Here is a 7,210-nt window from a genome sequence, read left to right on the forward strand (position 1 = left end):
TGCTTGCCTTTGGAATTAATAGAAGACGATTGGTGGTCCTTCGCCTGCTCACCTGAATTGCTACTAAGATGCACAATTTTGGTTTTATTCTTTGTTGTCCCTCATCTTCCTCTACACTTTTCTACTATGTCTCTTCTTTCTCCCTCTTGCTTCCTATTTTCCTTTGCTCACTGACTCATATCTTGTACTTTTTACATCCTCTGACTTTTCTCACTCAATATTGTATGCTTCAGATTTGAAGCAGGGTGAGAAGCAGGTGAGAGATAATGCATTTGTTAAAAGAGGGCGTTCATGTCAATTCTCCGTCTTTGTTCACTTTCAAGTCAGCTCTGTCACAGCTTCCCCCTGAGCACCCAGCTTTCCTATGCTCTTTATTTCCCTCTTCGTTTTCGTTGTTTTTCTCTTGTTCCTGTTTGTCTATCTCTCCAATTTCCTCTGCTTCCTTTCCAGAGGGAACAAAAATAGCTCTTGAGTACTGAATAAATGCTAAATATAATACTTAGCCTTTTAAAGTATGTCATGTAATCATAACTGGAATCCTAAATGATAAATGAGTCTCTTACCATTGGACAAGTGAGGAATCAGGTGTCTTGCCCGAGTGAGGGTGTAGGTAGAATCAGGATTCCACTCTACAGTGCCCCATTCGTTGCTGTCTTCACAGATGGATTCTCATCTTCCGTATTCTTGCTGACTACAGGTTTGAAGGTCTGAGAACCCCGGGGGCCTGTTTTTTTCAGTTTAAAATCTGAATCCCTGGGGCTTGAGACCTTGATACTTGGCTCAAACTTCCTCTTAGTATGATTGTGGTAAGGGTGTGCTAAGGGCTATGGATGGTGCAGCCACTTTGGAAAATTGTTTTCAGTTCCTCAAAATGTTAAACAAAGAGTTACCATTTGGCCCAGCAATTTCATTCTTAGGTATATACACAAGAAAAATGAAAACGCATGTATATATAATAACTTGAACATGACTGTTTATGGAAGTGTGACCTGTAATTGCTAAAGCACGGAAATGCCATAAATGTCCATCACCTGATGAATGGATAAACAAATGTAGTATATCCATACAATGGGATATTATTCAGCAATAAAAACAAATGAAGTACTGATACATGGTACAATATTGATGAACCTTAAAAGCATTATGCTAAGTGAAAGAAGCCAATTAGCAAAAACACATATTGCTTGGATACATCTATTAGAAATGTTCAGAATAGACAAATCCATAGACAGTAGATTAGTGGTTGCTTGGGGCTGGGGTGGGGAAGAGATGGGGGTTTGGGAAATTACTGGTAATGCATATGGGGTTTCTTCTTGGGGTGTTAAAAAGGTCCTAAAATTAGATTGTGGTGGTGATTACACAACTTTGTGAATATGCTAAAAACCAGAGCTGAACAAAAAATATATTGAGAGAAGGAAACCTCCTCTAAGTAAATTACAGTGTTAAGGGTGCAAAATAAATAAGTATGGCATAATCTTTACACCAGAGGGAAAGAAGAAAAATAATAATCCATACATATTTATATGAAAAAAATGCCAATGCACCAATTTAGTTAACTGGACAAAAGTTATGAACAAGTAAGCCAAAAAACAGGGAATATACATAGGGGAAATATTCACTTGTGGTGTTAATTGAAGAGATACAACTTAAAGCAGCAATAAAAAATACTTTTCTTTTTAAATAATCAACCAGAAAGCTTGAATTCTAATACTCTGTGCTGGCAAAGGTGTGGGGAAACTGGCACTTTCATGCACAGCTGGTATGAGTTATATCAATACCCTTTTGAAAAGCAATTTAGAAACATATATCAAAGACTATGAAAATGTTCATACCAATTGACCTGATACTTGTTGGTACTCTATCGTAAAGAAATTATTTGAAGTATGGAAAAACTATTTGAGAAAGTAGAGAAAAAAATTTTTTTAAAGATTTTATTTATTTATTCATGGGAGACAGAGAGAGAGAGAGAGAGAGAGAGAGAGAGATTGGCAGAGACCCAGGCAGAGGGAGAAGCAGGCTCCATGCAGGGAGCCTGACATGGGACTTGTTCCCGGGTCTCCAGGATCAGGCCCTGGGCTCAAGGTGGCACTAAACCGCTGAACCACCCTGGGCACCCGAGAAAAGAAATATTTATTGGATCCCTACCAGGTGCTAGGCTCTTTACATATCTTATCTCTTTTAATTCTCTCAATAACCTCAGTAGGCATTGTATTCTTTGCTTCATTTACAAACAAATAAACTAAGTCTGTACAGTGGGGCTCTTGTCCACACAGCTTGTAAGACACAGAGCAGAGTTTTGATCTCAGATGATCCCGTTCCAAACCCACTGGGCAGTAGGGAGCAATGATAGTTTTCCTGGGGGCAAGAACAGTCCTCATGGAAGCAGAGGAGCTTAAGGAGTCTACACTTCCTTTAGAACAGTTTATCCACCTATCAAATAAAGGGGAGGGATGCACTAAAAGGTCGCCAGGATTTGTCTAAGTTCTGGGCTTTTATTTATTTATTGTTGTGAATAACCCTCAGAAAAGACAAGTACAGAGGTGAGTAAGAATCATACAGAAAATACTAGACTCCCTTCATTTTTCCATCTTTAGGACTTTTGTTTAGGATGATCATCCTTTGTTTTGGATTTTTATTTTGAATATATTGGAGTTTTCATAATCAAGATTAGCTCCTTAGTGTGTTTGAGTGCCTATATGTTGAATGAATATAGTGTAGTTACCAGAAGTGCAGGCTATATGTATGGAAGTTCCCTATACCACTCTTGAAGTTTTCATTCTTGTTTAAATTGATGTCAAAATAATAAGTTATTTAAAAGTTAATTTCCAAAAAGCAACTGGAAAAAATGCTTCAAAAGTTATGTTAACAAGGATAGTAGGATAATAGAGAAAAATGGTTGTTAGACTGTCAGGTGGGGAAAAAAAGCAGTCTATAAACATTAATATACAATATTACTATAATTGTATGCAAAAATACAAAAACCAGTGATTGATGTAAAAAGTGAAAGGGAATATAATAAAATGTGAATATCTTGGGATGCTAAAACTAATAGATACTTATATTCTACCTTTTTCTATTTTCCAAGTGTTCTAGAGTAAGTGTTATTTATTTTCACCAACATATCTCGGCAATGTCACTTCTCATTACTTTTTCTTGAGTTTTTCTTTTTCCCTTTTAGATTTACTTTTTAAAAAAAACTGATGTTGACCCTTTAAAGTTCCTTCAATAAGCATCTATTGGGAGGCCAAATGGGTTTTTTTTGGGGGGGGTATTTTTATATGTCCAAACATATCTTTATTTCCCTCCTCATTGAAAAAAAAATCATTAACATAAGTACATGGTTGGAAAGGGATGGCTACTTTAATGCAGTACCTTTGCCTTCTGTATCTAGCATTGCAAATAAGAAACTTATTGCTCAGTTTTGTCTCATTTCTCTGTATATAAATGATCTTTCTTCTCTGCTAAGTTTTTTTTCTTTATTTTTTGATGATCTGGAGTTCTCTATTCCCTACTTCTGGAAGTACTATTATTGAAGCATCTAAATCTATCCTTTATTTCTCCTAACTTCTCTTTCAAATTTTGTCCCATTACATTCTTATACCACATTCAGAGGATCTTCTGAATACTACCTTCCATTTTACTAATTTTCTTTTACACAGTCATGTCAGAGATTCCTCATTGTTTTGATATTGGTCCTATTTTCAATTCCAAAAAATTCAATTTCCTTCTTTTTTATATCCATCTGTCCTTGAGTCATATCTATTGGCTCTTATTTTATGATTAATTGTTCTGTATTACAAGATTATTACTTCTTTTGATATCTGAGAATCTTAACTATATTATTTCAAAGTTATTTTTAAATTGCTCTCTATATTCATTTAGTTGAGATTGAATTCATCATTATTGAATACACTGACTGTTGAATATTAATTTTTTCATGTGCCTTAGAATTTTAGTTTGTAAATTCATCTTATATGAATGTCAGCCTAGCTCTTATAATTTATAATTTCTTTTTTTTAATATTTATTCATGATAGACAGAGAGAGAGAGAGAGAGAGATTGGCAGAGACACAGGCAGAGGGAGAAGCAGGCTCCATGCCTGGAGCCCGACGCGGGACTAGATCCCGGGACTCCAGGATCACGCCCTGGGCCAAAGACAGGTGCCAAACCGCTGAGCCACCCAGGGATCTCCTAGCTCTTATTTCTCATAGTGAGCCTACATTTTGTCCCTTGTCACGTGTGGGACACTATGTTCTTCATTATCCAATAAAAGTCAAATTTCTTTGGTCTTTTCTAGTCCCAAAGTCTGGTAGGCCCTTGCCTTCTTCCCCTGATTGTTGTTTTGCTTCTTATTATCTATACGTATGCAGTCCATATAATATATAAATAATATCTAAGTATCTATAAAATATAAACCTATATATAATATGTTTCTATTTTTTACATTGTTTTATTGTTTTAAGAACAGCTGTGCCTTTTAAATGTACACACATACAAATCTATTGTTTCTAAGTCTTTGGAGCAGAGGAGTGTGACTTTTAAAGCTCCACCTTGATTGGAAATGCATTTATTATTTCTTCTTTTCTTTTGGTTTCTTATTATGAGACACCTAAAAAATACATGAAGGCTCAAAAAATACTGTATTCACTCATATACCAGTGGTAAGATAAAACATGTTAATTTTTTACTATATTTGTCTCAGATCTTTCTTTTATTTTTAAAAATGTAAACTATTACAGATGATGTTGAAATCCCTTCATTCTTTCCCCCTCTTCTTCCAAAGTGATGATTACTTTATACATGACGTTTATCATTCCTGTGTGTTTAAGATACATGTATGTAACAGAATTTCCTACACATAAACATGTATGTCCTTGTTTGTTTGACAATGATATCCTAATGTGCTCTCATGTTTAAAATTTTGCATGAATAAATTATTCCATATAAATGCAAAACTCTTACTGTGACTTGAGTTTCTAGATTCAGTATCATATGTGAGTTTCATGGCGCATATTTCCCTAATGCAGAACTGTTAAGTTGTTTTCACTTTGCTGGTATTACAAATGGAGCTAAGAAAATCATCCCTGAGCGTGTCCCTTGCACTTATGTGTGTGAGCTTCTGTAGGATGAAATTCAAGAAGCAGATTTGCTGAGTATTGACATGTTTAACTTAAATGTTGCAATGACTCCACAAAGTAGTTGTACTCTCGTAGAATCCCACAGTTATGTGCTAGGGTTCCCAGTACTCCACATATTCATCATCATTTGGTGTTATCAGATATTACATTTTGCCATTCTGCTGTGAATTAAACATTTTCTACTTATTTGGAATTTTCCTTATTTCCAGTCAGGTTGGGCATTTTTTCATCTATTTAATTGTTGGTCAAGTTTCTCCCTCTGGTGAATTGTTTTTACATGCACTTCACTCATTTTTCTGTTAAATTTTTATCCTTACTTTTAATTCTATATTTTGTATTTATATATTCTGCATACAAATTCTTTGTCAGTGTTATAGTCAATAGTGCCACATATTGATATACAGTTCTCCTTTCTTAGCACATGAATGATTGAATTTCCTGGCCTCCTTGGTATTGGGTGGGACCATTCAACTAGTTCTGCCAAGTGAATTCTGAATAGAAGTTGTGTGGGTCACTTATAAAGAGGTTAGAGCATTTACCTGCCAGTATAAACTTCAAAACTTTCTCTCTCTCTCTCCAGCATGGTTCTTGGTATTGGTCAAGATGTGGGTGCTCCCACTGCCTGGATCTCTGTGTAACTATAGTGAGTAGCATTCCCTGCTGACTATAACATGACCATGATATAAACCTTCATTGTTTTAAGCCACTGAAAGTTTGCAGCTATTGTTATGTCATAATCTAGTCTATCCTAATTTACAGAATTCATTATATGTGTTGCAAATAACTTCTTTCCATCTGCATCACACTTAAAGTTCTAATTTTAATGTAATCAAATTTGTCAATCTTTTCCTTTATGATTTGCCTTTTAAAATTGTACTTTGTAAATTATTTTCTCTTTGAAGTCATAGTTTCATCTGAAAAGTTTTAATGATTTCATTTTTTGGAATCTATTCTTGTGTATGATATAAGGTAAGGCATTAGTTTAATTTTAATTTTATATGTAAGTGACCAACTTTATAACTTCCATTGATGGAATAACTTAACTTTTCCCCTTTTGCTTTGTAAGGCCACCTGATCCACATCAAGTTTCCTTAAATGCTTGGACATGTCTCTGAGCCACTCCACTCTCCATTTGTCAATTTTGCACCATTACCATGCTGTCTTAAACATTTTTCTAGTGAAAGTCTCTGAATGATAAATCCTTTCTGTTTTTGACTGAAAATGTTTTCTTTTGTTTTTAGTTGTGAATAATTTAGCTATTATGTAGGATTTTAGTTTGGCAGTTATTTTACATCAGCACATTAAAAATATTAGTGCATTTTCTTTCGTACCCTATTGTTGGTATGGAATAGTCTTTTCTCACTTCTATTGCTATTGCCTTGTAGGTAATCTGTCTTTTCTATCTGGTTGCTTCAAAGATTTGGTCTTTGTCTTTGGTGCTCTGCAAATTCACAACAATATGGGCAGGTATGATTAATTTTTATTTATTTGTTAAAAGTTATTGTGAAGCATAAATTTGAGTATTTATTATGTTCTTGATTCTAGAAAATTTTGAAACATTTTCACCATTCTCTTGTTCTTTTACCACTGCAATCAAGTAAATGCTAAGCCTCTCTTTCTATCTTCCATGTCTCTCAATTTCGTTTATGTACATGTATTTTTTGTCATTAATTATCAATCTGCACTACATTTTGGAAATATTCTTATTTCTCATGTTACTAACTTCTCTTCATATACTTCTTTTCTATCATTTAAACTGTACTTCAATAACTTAAATTTTTTTTTCTTAATTTTTTCCAAATGTTGGTTTCTTTTCATGCTTTCTTGCTTTCTTTACTTGACTTTTACTTATTTTTGTATGCTTTTAGTATAGTCATTTTATAAGTCATATTATTATCTAATTATCTCAAGTTCTTAAGAGTTCCAAGCTTGTTGTTTGTCATATTTGCAAACTTTCACTCATGCCAGACTGTTCTTTCAATATTTTGTCATTTTTAATAGCAGTGTATCCTACCTTAGGATAGGTTTTTATCCCCCTGAGAATCCTTTATACCTGTGGATGGATTTCCAGA

General features: G+C 34.3%; 1 long non-coding RNA gene across 1 annotated transcript; it reads left to right on the forward strand.

The window, feature by feature from the left end:
* The first annotated feature begins 627 nt into the window (after nucleotides 1-627).
* LOC112647959 (uncharacterized) lies at nucleotides 628-6,662 on the forward strand. Its single transcript, XR_003128594.3, has 3 exons — nucleotides 628-705; nucleotides 5,719-5,781; nucleotides 6,524-6,662. It is a non-coding gene; the product is annotated as an uncharacterized LOC112647959 (long non-coding RNA).
* Nucleotides 6,663-7,210: the final 548 nt, after the last annotated feature.

The sequence above is a fragment of the Canis lupus genome, chromosome 7 (genome assembly GCF_003254725.2).
Source record: "Canis lupus dingo isolate Sandy chromosome 7, ASM325472v2, whole genome shotgun sequence".
NCBI classification, from domain to species: domain Eukaryota; kingdom Metazoa; phylum Chordata; class Mammalia; order Carnivora; family Canidae; genus Canis; species Canis lupus.